Here is a 21,846-nt window from a genome sequence, read left to right as displayed (position 1 = left end):
TGATAGCGGGCATCCCTGCCTCACCGACGACAGCACGCACAAGTTATCAGTGAGCTCGCCGTTAACAATAATTCGCGTTGTGCAATTTGTGTAAACTATCTTGACACGTTCCGTAATGACACCGCCCAGGTTCGTGTGTTCAGGTATGCAGTGCAATGCTTTGTGCGAGACACGATCGAAGGCTTTTGCAAGGTCAAGCTGTATCATCGCGACGTGACCACCAAGCGCGTCACAACACTCGAGCGCGCTTCGAGCCACGTGAACATTTGTCGTGATACTGCGGCCTTTAATGCCACAAGTCTGGTATGGTTCAACCAACTTTTTAATAACGCCTTGCAGTCACCTTGAAAGAACTTTGATGAATATTTTATAATCGACATTAGCAAGAGTTATTGGGCGATATGACCCTGGCAACAAACGTTTCTGAGCATCATCGCTCTTTGGGATTAGCACAATATGTGACGTTGTGAAGGACAAAGGCAATCTTTTCCGGTCATACGCTTCGTTAATGACATGAGAAAGAAATTGGGCTAGCTCAGAGCAGAATGTTTTATAGAAAATGGTCCCTAAGCCATCAGGCCCAGGTGCTTTCCCGGCAGCTAAGTCATTATTGCACATTCCATCTCACTTGGTGTAATTGATTGTTCTAGTTGTGTCTTCACATCTTCGTCCAGCTACAGTGAACTGTAGTCTAGCTTTGGCATCAGTGGGAGGAATTCTTTTTAGAACCCATCTTTAAGGTCCTGTGGATGACTTAGAATTTCTTTAAAGTGCTCGGCAATCCCTTGCTTAATTTAATTTCTGTCCGACGTAAAGTTGCCACCTATAGCTAGCTGGCGGATTTCCTTTTGACATGCGTATCTCTTTCCGTCTGAAAGAGCGCGTTTGGTTGGCATTTCATCCGCCCAAAGCTTCTCTGACCATGATCTCACTACTGCCGTCTTCTATTTTTCCGTATCTATCCTTTCAAGTTCAGTTTTCACTTCCTTTATTTCGTTAACATACAGACCAGGTTCGGCATTCTCCATGGCAACAAAAAGCTTCAGTTGATGGCGAAGCTTTGTTTCTGCTTCTTTCTGCTCGCGTCGGATGACACTTCTTTCAATAGCTGTTTTTACTTTCTGCTTAAACTCTTCATAACGAATGGCGCAGCTTACTGGCTCGCCTGTAGTCGCATGTTTCAGTTCTTTCGTTACTTTGTCGACGAAAGCTTCATCATCCAAAAGCTGCGCATTCATTTTCCACAAGTCGCAGCTAAAGGTTCGTTTGCTCTGCGTCTTACCAAATGTGGCAGTTACCAAGCAGTGATCACTAGATGCGACGGGTTTTGCTTCGTACTCACTACACCAGGGCACCAATTCCGCAGAGACATACAATCTGTCTATAGCCTTACGTGGCTGTCTCGCTGGAAGTGGGTAAACTGCGGACGAGTAACGCTGGCAAAACCGCTACCAATATCTTCAAGGTCATATTCATTCACCAACGTGTTCAACAATTCTGCACTCTTGTCACGAACACGCGAACATTTTGCGTGGTCGTCAACATTGCACGCACAGTTAAAGTCGCCTAGCAGTATAACCACTTTCTGACAGTTTATATATGCCTCAAAGCGTTCAAAGAGGGACCGCCGCTCCATGTCAATATTCGGCGCATATAGTACACAGATAACGCGGCACTCCAATTCGCCGGACACTACATCAGCCACTAAGAGGCGCCCACTGTCACATGAAAACACTGCCTGCACTGTGATGCCAAAGCTTTTCCGTATAAATATGGCGCAACCATCTGATCCACCAATCGCGTGAGAAATACATCAAAATGAGTTTAAAAATTGGACACCATTCGGTCCGTGAGCTCCTGGCTCTCAATTTTTGTCTCTTGAACTCCCACTATATGCAAGCCATTATCTAACAGAAGGCGACTCAGTTGACATTGCAGTCTTCTTGCTCCGAGGCCCCGTACGTTTAACGTCGCTACCCGTAGCGCTCTTTCGATACTAGCCGCCATGGCTACACGTTAGAATGGTGCCCGTTACAACAGCCCGAGGGTGTGTGTTCATAATACAGTAGTGATAAACACGTCGACGGACAGCAAAAAATAAAAAAATAAAAAAATGAAAATAAACCCGCCCGTACAAAAACGACAATCAGTGTAACCTTGACGCCCCTTTCCTGGTACAAATACAAACAACGAACCGCTTAGGGTGACAGCCATGGCGTTTACGAAAACCCCCCAACCACCTAAGCTATCCAGAACACGCTTACGGAGGCGGTTTGCCCGCCTGCCGAGTTTCGACAGGTACACGTTCGGTCGCGGCTTCAAGGTATGCCTCCGCATACCTGTGGCTTTAGTCGGCGGCTCGTCTCCGCCCCCCCCCCCCCCCCCGTCCTCCTGCTTCTCCACGCTGAGGGTATTATCGTGTGGTCGTTTCCCCACCGGCGGGCAGGCTGAACTTGTAGGGGTTTCCATAACCTCAGGTTCTGAAGTGCCGGGAGGCGGCTCAGAACCAACTAAGGTTTTCAACTCGGCGCTCGCAACAGTTGAACAGTCCTGTGAAGGAGGTCGTTGGTGCTCTGCCGCGACCGCTTCAGCTCTGGGCAGCTCCTGCTGCGGCAGTGGTACCGCTGCCTTTCCGGCGACCTCCGCTGTTAGACTTGCCGCCGATGCTGCCTCTTCCATGTCCACCTCCTCCATAAGTAGGTTTGAGGCGTCTTAGCTGGTTGTCGTTCCTGCTACGTTGGCATATATGTCCGTTCGCACCGGCTGCTCTGACTAAATCGTCGGCACGCACTGCACTTGGGAATGCGACAGTCACGACAAATGTGGCCCGTGCCGTGGCACCGAAGACAGAGTGGAGCCCTGCCTGGCACGACCACGAGGGCCAACTCGCCGGCGACGCTCACCTGGTGTGGCAGGTCGTCGAGCTTCACGTCCGGCTTCAACTTCAAGGTGACCAGTCTTGTAGTTGAACCCTTATCAGCCAGGCCATGCACACACCAACGCTCTCGGCCGACGTCTGTGACCTTCCCGTAAGGCGTGAAGACAAGCCGTACGTCTTCATCTGGAATGCTGTGCAGCAGCCAATGTACTTTCATGCGAACGTACTGGTTGTTAGGATCAATCACAATACATCGGCACTTTTTGACTTGAAGCTCGCCCTTGTCGACTATCTTTTTTACCTCTTCTTCGTCATTCAAAGTCACCGCCCACACATGGCTCATGCTGTAGGCTCCGAGGGCAATCACATCCGGCAAGAGCGATAACTCGGCGAGCGCGTCGCGGAATTCTTCCGCCCTGTACGCGCGGGCCCTAACATCACAGTGTAGTAAAACCGCGTTCAAAACTAAATGCCCTGTTGGCAAACTAGGCCAAACAACTTGGTACTCGTTGTCCGAGGCAGTATTCCTGTTACCGCGGCCCTGCTGGACCGCTGAAGCTGCTTCTGTGGAGCCCTGCATCCTGCGTCCGTTCGCTAGCATGGCCAGAAGCAGAATGCCCCACTGAGCTATAGCGGCGCTTGGTGCAGCCATTACTTCAGGAGCAGAGATTAGAGGAGCGCGCACGCGCGTAAACAGTTGTGTCGTTAAACTGGAGTCAACATTAGCGCACTAGAAGCGATACTTACGTTTGCCTTATAAAAGGGGAGTGGGAAAAAATTCAGCCGCCAGTGATGATCGAACTCACGACCGCTGGTTTACAAGACCAGCGCTCTGTCACTGAGCTATAGCGGCGCTTGGTGCAGCCACGGCTTCAGGAGCAGAGATTAGAGGAACGTGCACGCGCGTAAACAGTTGTGTCGTTAAACTGGAGTCAACATTAGCGCACTAGAAGCGATACTTACGTTTGCCTTATAAAAGGGGAGTGGGAAAAAATTCAGCCGCCAGTGATGATCGAACTCACGACCGCTGGTTTACAAGACCAGCGCTCTGCCACTGAGCTATAGCGGCGCTTGGTGCAGCCACGGCTTCAGGAGCAGAGATTAGAGGAACGTGCACGCGCGTAAACAGTTGTGTCGTTAAACTGGAGTCAACATTAGCGCCCTAGAAGCGATACTTACGTTTGCCTTATAAAAGGGGAGAGGAAAAAAATTCAGCCGCCAGTGAGGGTCGAACTCACGACCGCTAGTTTACAAGACCAGCGCTCTGCCACTGAGCTACAGCGGCCTTTCTTTCTTTATTACCAATTTTCAATCACACAGCATACACTCTGAATACACAAAAACAAAGCAAAACAAAAGGAATGCTAAAAGCCCTAGGCACATTCCGCCTAAAGCGCTAGATTTAAAAGGGCTTTACTGAAGCCAGCTGGTCCAGTACAGGTAGCCATTCCGTAGAACTATCTTGCGCACGCAGAATTTCTCTCAGGTATACCACGCTCTCGATGAAGTAGTGTCGAGCGGGGTGTACAACGGTGCGCTCATGCCTGACATCCATACGCGTTTTCCATAGGCTATGCATACGTATTAGCATCAGCAAGTCACTCGGTACTCCTTCAGGGTCAGCGCATGGAAGATATCGAGTTCCGAATCGCGTTATTGGCAATTCCTTTTTTAAGGTTCGCTTCAAGATGTCCCAGAGGAAAACTGAGTTATGGCACTCCAAGTAGATGTGTTCAGTGGTCTCGGTTTTCCTGCAAATAATGCAGTTAATAGACCAAGGTACAAAAAGCCCTTTGTTCTGCAGCCGTGGTTTGACTGGAAGAGTGGCGGAATGCAATTGAAAAAAGAATGATTTTGCACCAGCTCAGACAGGCATACGTTTTACCCTTTTCAAAACGTCACGCTCAGACCCTACATTATACACAACGCGGTACACTGGCACTGCCAAAAACACATCCCGCTGATCCTTATACAACTTCTTCCGCGGCACAATTGACAGATATTCAGTTGAGAGCCTTGCCTTAAGTATGCGAAAAGATTAAACTACTTCCCGCAAAAAGGGGCTTAATGCCACCGGTTTTGAAAAAGCAGATACGACGTAATGAGGCGGTGACTCGCGTAATCTCACTTTGATTACAGTCCGAAGAAAGTTGTCACATTGCTCACACAGAAACGAAAATCTAGTCACAATTTGCTTAAGAAACAGATGCGTCAACACAAGGCCCCCATTCTGAACTGCGTGAAACTGATTGCACCGGTTCGTGCGTTGCCATGTGGATACCCATATAAACGTTGCAAATACACGGTGAAGTTTCTGCACAGTCAAGCGCGATTTGAAGGTTATCGCGCGAGCGTCGACTGGAAACATGAACAGCGCCCTGGCCCAGAATTCTCTGCCGAGGCGAGGGAGGTATCAGGCCAGCTTCCCTCACTCTTTTTGCTGTTCCTTCAGTAGCTGTCACTCCCCACTGGGCTATCAGTTTTATTTTTATTTTTTTTTGGTTCTGCGAACGGGCAGTGATAGTAGTGCGCACGACGTATTCTTTGGTATTATCTGAAATTGGACACTTTATCGCAATAAATGGAAAGCTTAGAATAGAAAGAAAGGACGGTGAGTTTGTCGCGGGGGTATATAATGTTGTTTGGAACAGCGAACGAGGGAGAGAAGAGTGCGAAATTATGATTTTCCCTGTTGCGAACCCGGCCGCCAGGTGCCTGGAGTGCTAGGCTGGTCGACGCTCGCGCGATAACCTTCAAATCGCGCTCGACTGTACAGACGCTCTTGTCATCGATAAAGCTTGAACATAAAATATCTTGGCAACCAAGAATACGTTACACACAGCAGCTCTTGCAAACATGGAAAAGTTGTGTCCTCCCCACTTGTTTGTTTTATTTTTAACTCGCTGCGTTTCTTCCTCCCAGTACTCTTTCATGTTCTTGTGCTGATCAAGTGGTACACCAAGGTATTTTCCCGGTTTTATCACCCATATGATGTTACAAAAGTGTTTCGGTGTGTGTTCCCAGTCTCCATACCAGAAACCTAAATATTTAGTCCAGTTAATTGCACTGCCAGTAGCCTTATAGTACTCCACAGCTTCTTTGGAAACTTCCTTTACACTGTCTTGGTCCGCCCACAACACTGCAATGTCATCAGCGTAGGCTAGGACCTTAACTCCAACATTGAAAAATGTGTACCCTGTAATAGCTTTGCTGGAGAGAAGCCTTAAACAGAAAGGTTCCAAGTATAAGGCAAAGAGAAGGGGCGACAATGGACAACCTTGTCGAACAGAGGATAGCACCGGTATGCATTCACTCAATTTACTATTTATGACTAACTTTGCAACGCACTCTTTGTAAATAATTTTAACACCGTTTGTGATTACACTCCCCACATGTGCATGCTCCAAAAGTGCAAACAAGATATCATGCCCAACTCGATCAAGGGCCTTGTGCAGGTCCAGTTGTAACATTGCTACGCCACCACTGAGCACCCGCTTAGTGGGCGTTTCCCCACACCACAGCCTCTCGGCCTGCGCCCTTATCATCGCGACGCGATACCTGTCTTCATCGATCACTCCTAGTTTGCTCTTTGTTTCTTTTATTTCTTTTTTAAATTTTCCCGGATCGATGCTTTCTACGCTTAGCATATAGTCTAGTTCGCCACGCAGATATTTTTCGCGTTCTCTTTCCTTAAACCGCAAGGCACTTGCTCCGTTTATTGCGGCTACTTTAATGTCACACTTAAACAATTCCCAAGCTTGCACAAAGTCACACACATTGCCCAGTAATAGGTTTGTAATACGTTCTTCTACTTGATTAACATATGTTTCATCATCTAATAATTTAGCATTAAACTTCTGCAGTTCCCAATTGAATTTGGTGATTTTCTCCTTTCTGCCAAATGTGACCATAACTAAAGAATGGTCACTAAAGCTGACATGCTCACACTTGTAACTGAAACACATTGGGACAGTCGCAACAGGTACTTACGTAAATGCGATCAAGTCTAGTATGCGAAGTACCTTGAAAGTGCTTATAATTCGCTTGGCCTTCAGGTATGAGCACATTGCCAACGTCCTCTAACTCATTCTCATTAACTATTCTCAAAAGTACCTCGGCGCTAGTGTCACGCACAACGTTTTTGATTGAATTATCCTCTGGTCTGCATACACAATTGAAGTCACCAAGCAATAATATACGCCTCTCACAAGCCAGGTACGATTCAATGTATTAAAAAAAAACACCCACGTTCCGCACGCTTATTCGGAGCGTAAACACACACCGCTCTCCATGGAGTTTTGTCAAAAAGAAAATCACACACTATTAATCTACCCGTTCCACACGTTATCACAGCTTCAACTTGGCTAATAGCCCTGCGGATTAAAATAATGCACCCGGCAGATTTTTGAACCGCGTGGCTTACACATACGTTGTACCTGCTGCGAAAAACTTCGACCATTCGATCTGTGTGCTCATCACTTTCAATTTTTCTTTCCTGTATTGCAAGTAAGTCGATATCGTTACCTAGTATTAGCCTATTTAACATGCTGTTGCCGTCTGCGCGTTGAGAGGCCCCTCACATTAAGCGTTGCTAGGCGCAGGCAAGTTTCAAAGGGACGAGCCATTTTAAAGAAAGAAGACGGCGGTCATTCTACTCACACTTATAATGCAGAGCAACATAGTAATACACCAAAAGTTTCGTGTCGGGAAGCGATGCCAGTTGCAGTATACAGCACAGGTCTCAAACGTTCTTTAGTCCCGATCACCGACCGGGACATCAGAGCTGCATTGAAAAACTCGCCCCCGCTAAGGCGGAGGCGTTGATGACGGAGTTTTCCGGTCTGGGGGGATGTTTAGCCTCGGTTTGAAGCTCTGACGACGGATCAGGTTGGCCTTCGTCGGTTGCTCCCCGTTGCCGTTCGCATTCCTGCCAGCTTCACACTCATTGACGTCCTCATGTGCCCGCTTTGCACGCATGCTGGTAGCCGCTGCCATGTCCACGTCTCGAGGTTCTCTCGTGGAAGCCTCCTGTAGAGTTACTGGTGTGTCTAAGGCAAGAGGTTTCACTGCCTTCGCCTCTCTCTCAGGTGTTGCGCCCGCAGCAGTTGGCGTTGCTTCTACAGTTCTATCTGGAAGCTCCTCCGCCGCCGCGAATTTTTCTAGGGGCGTTTTCTCACACTTGGTCTCTTCACTGCCTTCCAGCGTCGTTTCCACGGCATCGGCTGCATCCATCAAGTGGTCCACCACATCATCTTTGCGAGCCGGGCCCGCAACATTCGCGTATGTACGCACAAACTGGGTCTCCTCGTGTCCAATGCGGCGACACAACCCACTACATGGAACGCGGCACTCTCGGCGTATATGCCCAGTTCCGCGACACCGGAGGCAAAGCGGGGCCCTGCCCGGGACATACACGAGAGCAACGTCCTCAGAAACGCGTAGCTGGAGCGGCAAATCTTGAACGGCGACGCCTGCGTGTAACTTTAGCGTTACGGAGAGAGTCGTGGACTTCTTGTAAACGGAGCCATTCACCCGTCACTTGTATCTGGTTACTTCCGTTACTTTTCTGAACGGAGACAGGGCCACTCGCACGCCTTCATCGCGCACGCCGTGTAACAGCCAGTACAGTTTCAGACGCACGGCCTGATTGCAAGGGTCAATCACGACCCACCGTCGCTCCTTCCCGTCGAATTCTTGGACCTGCACAATCTTCTTTTTTCCTTCTTCATCTTTGAAGGTTACCGTCCGCAGGTGGTCCATCTAATAAGCCCCAAGGGCGACAACTTCCGGCAGCAGTGACACACGTTCGAGTGCATCTTGAAAATGTTCCACACGATAAGGCCTAGCTAAACATCCCCACGCAAAAAACAGTGTGTAAAACAGTTGAACCTGATGGCAGATGTGGCAGAATCATTTGGTAATCCTTGGCATCGTTGCTCGCACTCCTAATACCGCGGACCAACCGGGCCGCTCAATTCGCTCCTTCGGAGCTCATGATGCCAACGTTCGTCACGCTCAGTGGCCGGAAGTCGAATCACTGAGCTATAGCGGCGCTTGGTACAGCCAAGTCTTTAGGAGCAGAGATTAGAGGAGCGCGCTCGCGCGTAAACAGTTGTGTCGTTAAACTGGAGTCAACACATTAGCGCATGAGAAGCGACACTTACATTTTGCTTATAAAAGGGGAGAGGAAAAAAATTTAACCGCCAGTGAGGATTGAACTCACGACCAGATAGCGGCTTTTTTTTTCTTTATTGCATGAATTGGTACAAATAATGCATCAGTAAAAGATCGTAGTTGCTATGCCCCTTGGCTGACAACCGTGTCTAATGAGCTTTCATTACCACAAGTTCGCCCATCACACTCAAGACCTCCTCCGCAGCGTCTTGCTGCTTTAAAATTTCTGTTAGTTTATACACTTGTTCAACAAAATACGCCACTGAGCTATAGCGGCGCTTGGTGCAGCCACTGCTTCAAGAGCAGAGATCAGAGGAGCGCGCACGCGCGTAACAGTTGTGTCGTTAAACTGGAGTCAACATTAGCGCACTAGAAGCGATACTTCCATTTGCCTTATAAAAGGGGAGACGAAAAAAATTCAGCCGACAGTGTGGATCGAACTCACGACCGCTGGTTTACATGACCAGCGCTCTGCCACTTAGCTATAGCGGCTTGATTTTTTCTTTATTGCCGTGAAAAACAAAACAAAAGTACACATGATAAAACACGTGAACTACACTTGAGCTAACGCGTACGCGGCTAAAATCTTTTCAGGTTCACCAACTCATCAAATAGACATTGCCATTATGGTAGATCCGGCTGCATCCTGAAAGTTTCGCGTATATACACCGCACTTTCAATGAAGTTTTCACGCGCAGATCGTGTATTTATATCTGCGTGACGCACCTGCATTCGTGTTTTCCACGAACTATGGAGGCCAAGAAGCATAATTAAATCATAAGGTGCATCATCGTTCTGCACTGGTAGGAATCTGATACCGTACGGAGTTAGGGGAAGTTCCTTTTTAATTGTCCTTTGGAGGACGTCCCATAGAAAGACAGCATCCCAACACTGTAAGCAGATGTGTTCAATCGTCTCCGGATTTTTGCACAACAGGCAATTTGTTGTCCATGGGACGAAGATACCTTTTTCATTCAGCCAGGTTTTAACAGGGAGCGTATTAGAGTGAAGCTCGAAAAGGAACGTTTTAGCAGATGGCCTCACGGGCATCTTCTTGACTCTTTTCAAAACGTCCTGCCCTGGGCCTCCACAGTGTAATGCCCGATAAAAAGACACCGGCAGCATCACGTCAATGAGATAATTATAGTTTTTTTCTGGGAACATTGAAAAGGTAATCAAAAGAAAACCGCACTTCCAGCAATTGCACGAAAAAACACCTTGCGCAGGTAGCCAGTCACAGTACCAGGCATGCTTTCATATGACACAATCCATTCAGGGAGCAGCCTCTGCAATCGCACTTGCATCACAGTTCTTAGGTATCTTTTTGATCACACAGGAATATAAATCGCGAAACCACTTGACGCAAGAACAAATGGGCAAGGCCAAGCCCGCCCCTTTTAACAGAAATAAACAAATTCGTCCGGGCGGTTTTTTCCTATGTGGATGCCCAAATAAAAACAGCAAAAACGCGGTGAATTTTTTGAATTGAGGTTCGTGAGACACACAACACATTGATGAGGCAACACAGCCTCGAAATAAGAAAAACATTGCAAATAGAAGCGCGCGAAAACATTGAGAGTTGCCTTCCTTGCGACGCATCCGCTTTTTCTTTCGCTCTGGATGTTTCTTCCATCCAGTGCACGTTGGGATCCCGATAACAATCTAAAGGCACGCTTAGATATCGCGTTGGGAGAGCAGACCATCGCAGCTTACAGAAGAAATCAGGTGTCACGTCCCAATCACCGTGCCAAAACCCAGAGCTTTTCTCCCAATTGATCTTACATCCAGTTTGATCACAAAATGTTTGGACGACACCCGTAACTTCACAGATGCTCTTTCTAGTTGCACAAAACACTGTTATGTCATCAGCATATGCTAGCATTTTCACGTGTGCTGATTGCAGCTTGAACCCTAAAATGCGATCGCTATCAATGATAGCCAAGCAAAGTGGCTCTAAATACAGTGCAAAAAGCAGGAGTGAGAGCGGGCAGCCCTGCCTTACCGATGAACGTACTGCGATGCTGTCAGTCAGTTCACCATTCACTATAATACGGGTCGTGCAGTTCGCGTAAGCCATTTTAACACCCTCCACTATGACTTTTCCAAGGTTAGAATGCTCCAAAATGAAAAAAAGAATTTCGTGAGAAACACGGTCAAAGGCTTTCGCCAAATCTAACTTCATCATGGCTATCTGACCACCGAGTGCATCGACACATTCTCGTACGGTTCTTGCGACATGTATATTCGTGGCAATGGATCGACCCTTGATGCCGCACGTTTGATGAGACCCAACCAGTTTTTTTTTATTACGCTTTGCAGTCTTTTTGCTAAAACCTTCATGTACACCTTGTAGTCTTTGGTGAGGCTAATCGGTCGATATGACCCCACCAACAGTCGTTTCTCCGGATCATCTGTCTTGGGTATTAGCACAATGTGCGATGTAGCGAAAGACAATGGAACAGTATTACGTTCATAAGCTTCAGTGAGTACATCGAGCATAAACTGAGCCGCATACTGCTGAAAAGTTTTAAAGAAGGCAGCGCTTAGACCATCCGGCCCAGGGGCTTTCCCAGGTGTCAGGTCATCTATTGCAGATTCTATCTCCTGCAACGTTATCGGTGTTTCTAGGCGCGCTTTACTTTCGTCATCCAGTGCAGGCATCAGTCTTAGAAAATCTGTCTGAAAGCCGCCTACAGTCTCAAGCTTAGCGCTATGCAGTTCTTTGAAGTGCTCTGCTACCGCATGCTGAATATCTTTAGCATCTTCAGTGATATGGCCGGCATACCTTATACTCCTTATTTCTTTCTGGCAGGCGTATCTTTTTTAATCTGCTAGGGCTCGTTTTGTCGGCACTTCTCCAGCCCAAAGTTTCTCAGCCCTTGCACGTATGACAGCCGCTGTGTATCTTTCGCTGTCGATTGTTTCCAGCTCCCTTTTAATCTCTCGTATTTTACTGGCGAAATGCCCTGGCACAGTACTTTGAATGGTAAAAAAAAAACTGAAGTTGTTCATTCAGTTCTTTTTCTTTTTCTTTCTCTTTATGCCGCACCTTACTGCTCTTTTCTATGGATTTCAATTTGACTCACTCTTTGAAGCTGTCCCATTCCGCTGCAAAACTTACTGGTCGCATAGCAAGACGATTTTCAAACTCGGTCTTAACTTCCGTACGGAACTCTTCATCGGCGAGAAGTTTGGCATTCAGTTTCCATAGGTACCAGTTAAAGCGCGATTTCTTTCCTGCCCTACCGAACACTGCACTCAAGAGACAATGATCGCTGAAAGACACAGGTTTGACCTCATATGCAGTACATAGGGAAACAAGATCAACCGAGGCATACACCCTGTCCAATCTAGCATGGCTATCTCGCTGAAAGTGCGTGAACTCTGGTTGGTTTCCAGTGGAGAACACACTACCAACATCCTCAAGGCCGTATTCATGCACAAGTGCATTCAACTGCTCGGAGCTTCTGTCTCTTCGAGGTTTACACTTCGCCGCTCGGTCCATAGGTGTGCACACACAGTTGTAGTCACCACGTACAAGCAAGATTTTGTCGACCTTCAACCACGATTCAATAGACTCAAAAAACAATTCACGTTCGCGTTCTGAATTTGGGAGCATACAAACACAACACACGCCAGCATAAATTACAGTAGCTAAAATCAGTAACCAAAAGCCGACCACTTGGACAGGCAAAAACGGACTCTACGCTTACTCCCAGCGTGTTACCTATAAATAAAAGGCATCCACCCGATACACCAACAGAATGGCATACACACACATAAAAATTTGTTTGAAAAGCAGCCACCATACGGTCAGTGCTTTCTTGGCTCTCAATCTTTGACTCTTGCACAGCTGCTACATCTATATCATTATCTAAAAGGAGGCGTCTGAGCTGGCATTGGCGCCTTCTCGCTCCCAGCCCTCTGACATTCAAAGTAGCTATGTGTAACGGCGAATTAAGCTTGAGAGTCATGTATTAGCGAGAGACGCCCGTACCCGCATGGTGCGTACCTTCATGATTGCGTGGCCTCCGCTTCTGAAGAACAGTGGCATATGTGTGCATGTATTGTCCTCCCTGCAGAACGTCGGGCTGCATACAAACGAAGTCCAAGCACCGTCTGTCATTTTTGCTCACACACGCCCCGCTTGGTTGCAGAATGTTCCTGACGCTGGTCAGTAGGCAGCCGACCCACAAATCGTTCAGGACACTACAAAACCTACGGAGGCGGTTTCCCCGCCTGCCGCGTGTCGGTCGAGAAGTTCGGCTTCGGTCTTAACTTTGCTCTTCGGATGCCCGAAGTTTTCGGCGGCGGCTCACCACAAACACCACCTGGCAGCTGAGCACCCTCGACGCTTTCCTCGTGTGGACGTTTCGCGGCAATAAAGGCTGCTGTCTCCGGCCCAACCTCCATGGCATCGGTACAGGGAGGCTCAGTACTGAGATGCTCCTCAGCGTCAGAAAAATTGATTACATCTTCTGATGCTTCCTTTGACGTGCCTTCATGGTCCTGCGACGGATCTTGCAAGGCTTGCCGCGTTTCATTTTCTTGACTCGGCACCGTCACCTTATGCTTTGTTAAAACAGTCATGGAAGGCGCGTCCTGTTTTGTTGACTGACCTCTAATGTCAGCAGCCTCCTCCGCATCCACCTCGTCCATTATTAACTCCGACGAGTCTTCGCTGGTCCGTACGGCAATGCTAGCGTAGGTACGAGCACACTGGCTGTCTTCATGCCCGAACCGTCGACAGGTTCCGCAGCGAGGAACCCGGCACTCTTTGCGGATGTGACCCGTACTCCGGCAGCGTAGGCACAGCGGGGGTCTGCCTGGCACAATAACGAGCGCCAGCTCACCGCTAACATTCAGCTGATGCGGCAGGTCGTCGAGCTTCATGCCAGCTTTCAGCTTCAGCGTGACGAGTCTAGTAGTTGAGCCCTTTTCTAACATACCTTTAACTCGCCAGCGCTCCCGTGTAACTTCGGATACCTTTCCGTACGGCGCAAAGGCAGCACGAACATCCTCGTCTGGCACGTTGTGTAGCAGCCAGTGAAGTTTCAGCCGCACATCCTGGTTCGCGGGTCAATTACCAAGCAGCGACCGTTTTTCACACACAACTCACCTACACTAACAAGCTTGGTCACAGCTTCATAATCCTTGAGAGTGACAGCCCAGGCGTGGCTCATCCGATACGCCCCCATCGTAACAACATCGGCGATCAGCGAATGCTGTGCCAACGCGTCGCGTAAATCTTCTACCCGGTACGGGAGGGCCCTGATATCGGCGTGCAAAAAAACCGTATTCAAAACAAACCGACCTGTTGGCAGTGCAGGCAAAACAACTTGATAAGTACTGTCCTGTTCAGCAGTCCTCTTACCGCGGCCTGTCATGGCCGCTGAAGCCGCTCCTGAGGAGCCCTGCATCCTGCGTCCTTTCACTGGCGTGGCCGGAAGCAGAATCCTTAGCTATAGCGCCGCTTGGTGCAGCCGCTTCTTCAGGAGCAGAGATTAGAGGAGCGCGCACGCGCGTAAACAGTTGTGTCGTTAAATTGGAGTCAACATTAGAGCAGTAGAAGCGATACTTACATTTGCCTTATAAAAGGGGAGAGGAAAAGAATTCAACCGCCAGTGAGGATCGAACTCATGACCACTGGTTTACAAGACCAGCGCTCTGCCACTGAGCTATAGCGGCCTTTTTTTCCTTTATTGCCGTCAAACACAAAAAATACGCATGATAAAACACGTCAACCACACTTGAGCTAACGCGTACGCGGCTAAAAGCTTTTCAAGTGCACCAACTCATCAAACACACAGTGCCATTGTGGTGGATCCGGCTGCATCCTGAAAGTTTCGCTTATATACACCACACTTTCAATGAAGTTTTCACGCGCATATCGTGTATTTATATCCGCGTGACGCACCTGAATTCGTGTTTTCCACAAACTATGGAAGCCAAGAAGCATAATTAAATCATGAGGCGCATCATCGTTCTGCACTAGTAAGGAGTTAAGGGAAGTTCCTTTTTAATGGTCCTTTGGAAGACGTAGAAAGACAACATCCCAACACTAAAAAAACTTGCTCAATTGTTTCCAGTTTTTTTGCGCAACCGGCAATTTGTTGTCCATGGGACGAAGATACCTTTATCATTCAGCCAGGGTTTACCAGGGAGCGTATAAGAGAGAAGTTTGGAAAGGAACGTTTTAGCAGATGGCCTCGCGGGCATCATCTTAACTCTTTTCAAAACGTCCTGCCCTGGGCCTCCACAGTGTAATGTCCGATAAAAGGGCACTGACAGCATCATGGCAATGAGATCTTTATATAGTTTTCTTCTGGGAACACTGTAAAGTTAATAAAAAGAAAACCGCACTGCCAGCAACTTGCACGAAAAAACAACCTCGCGCAGGTAGCCAGTCACAGTACCAGGCATGTTTTCCCATGACAATCCATTCAGGGAGCAGCCTCTGCAATCGCACTTGCATCACAGTTCTTAGAAAGATATCTTTTTGATCACGGAGGAATATAAATCGCGAAACCACTTGACGCAAGAACAAATGTGCAAAGCCAAGCCCGCGCTTTTTAACAGAAATAAACAAATTCGTCCGGGCGGTTTTTTCCCCCATGTGGATGCCCAAATAAAAACAGAAAAAACTTGGTGCATTTTCTGACTTCAGGATAGTGAGACATACAACACATTTATTAGGTACCACAGCCTCGAAATAAGAAAAACATTGCAAATAGAAGCGCGCGAAAACATTTAGAGTTGCCTTCCCTGCCACGCATCCGCTTTTTCTTTCACTCTGGAAGTTCCTTCCATCCAGTATCCAGTATACGTTGGGATCTCGATAACAATCTAAAGGCACGCCTAGATATCGCGTTGGGAGAGCAGACCATCGCAGCTCACAGAAGGAATCAGGTGCCACGTCCCAATCACCGTGCCAAAACCCAGAGCTTTTCTCCCAATTGATCTTACATCCAGTTTGATAACAAAATGTTTGGACCACACCCGGGACTTCACAGATGATTTTTCTGGTTGCACAAAACACTGCTATGCCATCAGCGTATGCTAGCATTTTCACGTGTGCTGATTGCAGCTTCAACCCTAAAATGCGATCGCTATCAATGATAGCCAAGCAAAGTGGCTTTAGTTCAGTTCAGTTCAGTCGTTCAGTCGTGTCCGACTCTTCGTGACCCTATGGACCATGTCATGCCACGGTTTCCGGTCTCTCACTATCTTCCTAACATCACATAACGTCATCTGCAGTACCTCGAGGGTGCCATCTAACCATTGCGTTCGCTGCCTACCCCTTCACCGGCGACCCTCAACCTTTGGTGCGACGGATCGTCTGCTGCGCGAGCTACCAAGGCCTTATTAACTTTTCTGAAGGACACAGGGTTGATTAATACCCTTTGAAACTCATCTGTGTGTGATTATGTGCGTGTGAAAGTTTGCGACACCGATTCTTTTTTTTTTCTCATTTATTTCCCCTTCCCCTCCCACACTCTGTCACCCTCATCCCTCAACCCTCATCAGGAGTAGCATGCTAGGCTTACCACCAGGCAGACATCTCCTGTTGCAATTAAAATAACTCTCTCTCTCTCTCTCCCTCTCTCAACCTTTCCCAACATCAAATCTTTCTCCAGCGTCTCCTCTCTTTTCATCAGATGACCAAAGTAGCTAAGCTTTAACTTTGGAATTTGACCCTCCAATGAGCCGTCAGGGTTTATGGTCGACAATATCGACTGATTTGATCTTCTGGCAGTCCAAGGAACTCTCAAGAGTCTTCGCCAGCCCCACAATTCAAACGCGTCAATTCTTCGGCGGTCAGCGTTTTTCACAGTCCAACTCTCGCATCCATACATCACCAAAGACCATAGCACGAGTTATACGGATCTTGGTTGGCAGACTAATGTCTCTGCTCTTTACTAGGCTGTCAAGGCTAACCATTGCTCTCTTTCCCAGAAGCAGGCGTCTCCTAATTTCATGGCTGAAGTCTCCTTCCGTGGTAATCTTGGAGCCCAAGAACAGAAAATCTGTCACAGCTTCCACTTCTTGTCCATTGATGCTCCAGGACTTGATAGGGCAAGACGCCATGATCTTTGTCTTTTTAATGTTCAGTTTAAGCCGAAACTTCTCACTCTCTTCTTGTACGCGCATCAGAAGTCTCTTGAGTTCCACTTCACTTTCTGCCATTAAAGTGGTATCATCCGCATATCTAAGATTGATGATACGTTTTCCAGCAATCTTGACTCCAGTTGAAGACTCGTCCAGACCGGCGTTCCTCATGATGCCCTCTGCATATAGGTTAAATAGGCAGGGCGACAGTATGCAGCCTTGGCTCACTCCTTTCTCGATCGGAAACCAATCAGTAAGACCATGCCCAGTTCTGACTGTGGCCTCTTGCCCTTCATACAGGTTCCTGAGGAGACAGATGAGGTGAATTGGAACTCCCATCTCTTGGAGAGCTTGCCACAATCTGCTGTGATCTACGCAGTCAAACGCTTTCGCATAATCGATAAAGCAGAAGTAGATAGGTTTCTGAAACTCTCTTGCTTTTTCCATGATCCAGCGAAGGTTAGCAATTTGGTCTCTAGTTTCTCTGCCCTTGCGAAACCCAGCTTGCACGTCCGGAAGCTCCCGATCCACATACTGCTGCAGCCTACCTTGGAGGATTTTCAACATCACCTTGCTAGCATGCGAAATAAGCGCGATCGTGCGGTAGTTGGAACAATCTTTGGCACTGCCTTTCTTTGGAATGGGGATGTAAACTGACCTCCTCCAATCCTGTGGCCACTGCAGGGTTGTCCAAATCTTCTGACACAATGTATGCAGAATGTTAACAGCATCATGGTTGAGGTTTTGAAGCAACTCAGCTGGAATGCCATCAATTCCGCTAGCTTTGTTCTTAGCAAGGCTGGCTAAGGCCCATTCAACTTCACTCTTCAGGATGCCCGGCTCGAGATCAGTAATCACAACCGTCTTATGTTGGGTTTGCACATTCGGGTACTTCCTGTACAGTTCTTCTATGTATTCCTGCTACCTCTTCTTTATCTCTGAGGCTTCAGTGAGGTCCTTGCCTCGTTTGTCCTTTATCACGCCCAGCTTAACACAGAAGCTTCCTTTGATATCTTTGATTGTCTTATACAGAGCTCTTGTGTTCTTTAATTGGCTGTTGTCCTCAACTGCTTGGCACTGTATGTTCAAGAAGGCATTCTTATCTCTCCTTGCTATTTTCTGAAAATCCGCATTGAGAACCTTGTATCTTTCTCTTTCCCCCATAACGTTTGCCATCCTCCTTTCCTCAGCTATTTGCATAGCCTCTTCAGATAACCAGTTTGCTTTCTTGCATTTCTTTTGCTTTGGAACTACCTTAGTAGCAACTTCTTGTATTATATCATGAACATCAGTCCACATCTCTTCGGGCTGTCTGTCTTCTAGATCTAATTCTTGAAATCGATTCCTCACTTCCACAGCATATTCTAATGGAATTTGATCCAAATCATACCTGACAGGCCTTCTAGTTTTCTGCGTTTTCCTCAATCGAAGCTTAATTATGGCAACAAGAAGCTGATGATCGGCGCCAAAATCGGTTCCAGGCCTTGTTTTTACTGCCTGTATAGCGCTTCTCCATCTCTGCCTGCAAAGAATATAATCCATCTGGTTCCTGTACAGACCGTCCGGTAAAGTCCATGTGCACAGGCGCCTCTTGTGATGTTGAAAATGAGTATTCGCTATGGTCAGGTTGTTTTCTTGACAAAACTCTACTAGCCTCTGCCCAGCTTCATTTGGCTCGCCAAGACCGAACTTGCCTATAATTTCAGATATTTCTTCACTCCCCACCTTAGCATTCCAATCTCCTATGAGAAAAACGACGTCTGATGATGGGGTGCGGTCTAAAGCGCATTGTAGGTCCGCATAAAATCTCTCAATGTCAGCTTCTTCAGCAGTAGTGGTCGGTGCATAGACTTGGATAGCTGTTATGTTGAAAGGGTGACCTTGGATCCGAAGTGAAATCATTCGGTCATTTTTGGTGTTGTACCCTAGCACTGATTTGCCCATTCTTCTGTTTACTATGAGAGCGACCCCATTCCTTCTCTTGGATTCGTGCCCAGAATAAGAGACATAAGGGTCGCCGGAGTTAAATTCTCCCATTCCGGTCCACTTGAGCTCGCTGATATCCAAGATATCAATGTTCAATCTGTCCATTTCTCGGTTGATGACATCCAGTTTACCTTGCGTCATAGATCTTACATTCCATCTTGCTATGTGATATATCTCCTTGCAATATCGGACTTTCCGGTCGCTTCCCGACACATCCACAACAGAGCGTCCTTTGGGCTTTAGCCCAGCCGCTTCATTCGCCCTGGAGCTACTAGGAATCGCCCTTTGTTCAACCCCAGTAACATGTGGGACGCCTTCCAACCTGGGGTGCTCATCTTCCGGCGCCATATCATTAATGGTATTGTGACTGGCCATAGGGTTTTCTTGGCAGGAAATACTGGAGTGGGTTGCCATTACCTTCTCCAGTGAATCACATTTTGTCAGAACTCTCTACCGTGACCTGCCTATCTTGGGTGGCCCTACACAGCAGAGCTCACGACTTCATCGAGTTTCGCAAGCCCCTCCGCCACGACAAGGCAGTGATCCATGAAGGGGAAAGTGGCTTTAAATACAGTGCAAAAAGCAGGGGTGAGAGCGGGCAGCCCTGCCTTACCGATGAACGTACTGCGATGCTGTCAGTCAGTTCCCCATTCACTATAATACGGATCGTGCAGTTCGCATAAGCCATTTTAACACCCTCCACTGTGACTTCACCAAGGTTAGAATGCTCCAAAATGAAAAAAAAAACGAATTTCGTGAGAAACACGGTCAAAGTCTTTCGCCAAATCTAATTGCATCATGGCTATCTGACCACCGAGTGCATCAACACATTCTAATACGGTTCTTGCGACATGTATATTCGTGGCAATGGATCGACCCTTGATGCCGCAGATTTGATGAAACCCAACCAATTTTTTTTATTACGCTTTGCAGTCTTTTTGCTAAAACCTTCATGTACGCCTTGTAGTCAACATTTGTGAGGCTAATCGGTCGATATGACCCCACCAACAGTCGTTTCTCCGGATCATCTGTCTTGGGTATTAAAACAATGTGCGATGTAGAGAAAGACAATGGAACTGTATTACGTACATAAGCTTCAGTTATTACATCGAGCATAAACTGAGCCGCATACTGCCGAAAAGTTTTAAAGAAGGCAGCGCTTAGACCATCAGGCCCAGGGGCGTTCCCAGGTGTCAGGTCATCTATTGCAGATTCTATCTCCTGTAACGTTATTGGTGTTTCTAGGCGCGCTTTACTTTCGTCATCCAGTGCAGTCATCAGTCTTAGAAAATTTGTTTGAAAGCCGCCTACAGACTCAAGCTTAGCGCTGAGCAGTTCTTTGAAGTGCTCTGCTACTGCACGCTGAATATCTTTAGCATCTTCAGTGGTATGGCCGGCATACATTACACTCCTAATTTCTTTCTGGCAGGCGTATCTTTTCTCGTCTGCTAGCGCTCGTTTTGTCGGCACATCTCCAGCCAAAAGTTTTTCAGCCCTTGCACGTATGACAGCCGCTGTGTTTCTTTCGCTGTCGATTGTTTCCAGCTCACTTTTAAGCTCTCGTATTTTACTGGCGAAATTTTTACTGGCGCAGTACTTTCCATGCTCAAAAAAACTGAAGTTGTACATTCAGTTCTTTTTCTTTATCTTTATGCCGCACCTTCCTGCTTTTTTCTATGGATTACAATTTGACCCATTCTTGGAAGCTGTCCCATTCCGCTGCAAAACTTACTGGTCGCATAGCCAGACGATTTTCAAACTCGGTCTTAACTTCCGTTACAGTGGCTAGAATAGTGGAAGTGTGTGGACCGCGCTGCCGACTCTGAAGCCTTTCCGCGATGCTCCGGAGCGGGAGATCCAGGGGGCGCTGACAAACGCTTACACGTCCGCTCACTGCGTGTCGTCTGCTCGCCGCCCGGTTCATCAGCCGCGTTTAAGACATCCCTTCAAGATCCGATGCATACGTTCTGCTTTTACTGCGACCTCCACTTTTACACGGCATCTTTGTTTATTGGTGAACTATATAAGTCATGCCGATGTAATTTTATTATTCTATGCAGCGGCCATTTTTAAGCGGAAGAATTACAACCAGCATTCCATGCGGGGTTTCGCCGGGGTGGCTTTAAAACCTCATTTGAGCAATCACTCGAAGAAAAACTTGCTATCAGTAACTGCCACCAGACACGGGCCGAGGAAAAAAAATTTACTTTGCTGGCCACAGTGCTAGATAGACTACTACTCTGCAATTTCGGTACGCAGTTATTTTTTTTTCACGTATTAAGCTGCCAGTCTTTCAAGCTGCGCTTTGATCGAAGGTCTTTGGCTTCATCCTATATGACACAGTGGCACTAAAGACATTAATTAGGTCTCCTTAATCCTAATGAAAACCCAAGGAACTATTTAAGTACTTAGCTAAACGTGGCAAGGCATGGCCACAGTGCTAGATAGACCACTCCGCAATTTCAGTACCCAGATATTTTTTTTTCGCGTATTAAGCTGCCAGTCTTTCAAGCTGCGCTTTGATCGAAGGTCTTTGGCTTCATCCTATATGACACAGTGGCACTATAGACATTAATTGTTGTGACGCATGAACACGTGCTTATCTACCGAGATACCGGCTAAGCCACTGTTAACGACAGTAGCTGCGGTGACGTGGCTAGCCAACGGGTATAAATACTACTAACCTTTAATAAAGCTTG

General features: G+C 47.4%; 4 non-coding genes across 4 annotated transcripts; all 4 read right to left on the bottom strand.

The window, feature by feature from the left end:
• Positions 1 to 3,659: 3,659 nt before the first annotated feature.
• Positions 3,660 to 3,731, bottom strand: TRNAT-UGU (transfer RNA threonine (anticodon UGU)). Its single transcript has one exon. It is a non-coding gene; the product is annotated as a tRNA-Thr (tRNA).
• Positions 3,732 to 3,875: 144 nt separating this feature from the next.
• TRNAT-UGU (transfer RNA threonine (anticodon UGU)) lies at positions 3,876 to 3,947 on the bottom strand. Its single transcript has one exon. It is a non-coding gene; the product is annotated as a tRNA-Thr (tRNA).
• Positions 3,948 to 4,091: 144 nt separating this feature from the next.
• Positions 4,092 to 4,163, bottom strand: TRNAT-UGU (transfer RNA threonine (anticodon UGU)). Its single transcript has one exon. It is a non-coding gene; the product is annotated as a tRNA-Thr (tRNA).
• A 10,505-nt stretch (positions 4,164 to 14,668) lies between these two features.
• On the bottom strand, positions 14,669 to 14,740 carry TRNAT-UGU (transfer RNA threonine (anticodon UGU)). The gene has a single exon. It is a non-coding gene; the product is annotated as a tRNA-Thr (tRNA).
• Positions 14,741 to 21,846: the final 7,106 nt, after the last annotated feature.

Source organism: Amblyomma maculatum, chromosome 6 (assembly GCF_055883805.1).
Source record: "Amblyomma maculatum isolate TAMU_Amacu chromosome 6, ASM5588380v1, whole genome shotgun sequence".
NCBI classification, from domain to species: Eukaryota; Metazoa; Arthropoda; class Arachnida; order Ixodida; family Ixodidae; genus Amblyomma; species Amblyomma maculatum.
Note: the sequence above shows the minus strand (reverse complement) of the source record. Positions and strands in the feature narration are given on the sequence as shown.